At 39.7% G+C, this 963-nt stretch overlaps 1 long non-coding RNA gene across 1 annotated transcript in view; it reads left to right on the plus strand.

Annotated features, from left to right (window-relative positions):
* Window positions 1-835, plus strand: part of LOC123984856 — a 73,681-nt gene extending 72,846 nt beyond the window's left edge. Inside the window, exons 2-3 of the long non-coding RNA XR_006828543.1 lie at window positions 129-193; window positions 511-835. This is a non-coding gene — a long non-coding RNA (uncharacterized LOC123984856). The remainder of the gene's footprint in view (window positions 1-128; window positions 194-510) is intronic.
* The last annotated feature ends 128 nt before the right edge of the window (window positions 836-963 follow it).

Consider the following 963-nt stretch of genomic DNA (forward strand, 5'->3'; position numbering starts at 1 on the left):
CAAGAGCGAGGTAATTCATTTAAAACTGCTTTTGTTCATTCTTTATCACCTTACTGTGAAAGCTAATTTATTTTGCACTGAGAGAAAGTACTGAAAGTTGCATACGGTCTCGTATGTTTCGGTTTTAGAAGACCTTGTGGCTTTACTGTGCGCCGCCATTTTGGGTGTGTGTCCAGCCGCTCTGGTGAAATCGGTGAGAATGTTCATTTTCAACTTAAGAATTTCACTTACTTTGTACCTTAAATTATTTATGTGCACTTAGTGAATATGAAGCTACAATTTTAGTTGAACAAGCTGGTTTACTGTGTTGTTTAATGTATAAACTCAGCTTACTTTATTTTGCACTTGTGCAGCCAAGTTATTTATGTTTATATGCTGAATATTGAGAGAGAGGCACAGAAAGTAAACACCCACAGTATGTATATCATTGTGTATTGTGAATTTCATGTAGTGTATATTATTGCATGAGACTTAAGCAGTGAATATTTCTCTGACCCTGTCTGTTGACAGGTCAGGGTTTTTTTTTTTGTGTGTGTGTTTCTTTTTCCATTGTCTGGATTGGATCTGCGGATGAAAATTGATGGCGAGCCGTCCCTCTTGAATGATTGTGGAAGCCATTCCCTCTTCAGGATCACTGGACCTGTCCCGCTACTACTGCACTTTGCGGTGTGGTAGGCCCCACTACAACACAAAACCCCTTCACTCACCTTCACACTCCTTCCCCCACACACATACATACACCAACCCTATGGAACTCTGAACTCTGACTTACCTTCGACACATCCATTTTTTTGTTTGGACTTTGGACTCACTTAAACAAACTCACCTGTTCACACCTTGGGACTGAGAATTTGGAGCTGAGTAGTAGGAATCATTCCTGCAGTTAAGGGTTACTGTTGTACTGTGTGAATTCTATTGGATTGTATTATTGAACTGGATCTGAACAAACTTGAATGTAGTGTT

Source organism: Micropterus dolomieu, linkage group LG16, assembly GCF_021292245.1.
Source record: "Micropterus dolomieu isolate WLL.071019.BEF.003 ecotype Adirondacks linkage group LG16, ASM2129224v1, whole genome shotgun sequence".
Lineage (NCBI taxonomy): Eukaryota > Metazoa > Chordata > Actinopteri > Centrarchiformes > Centrarchidae > Micropterus > Micropterus dolomieu.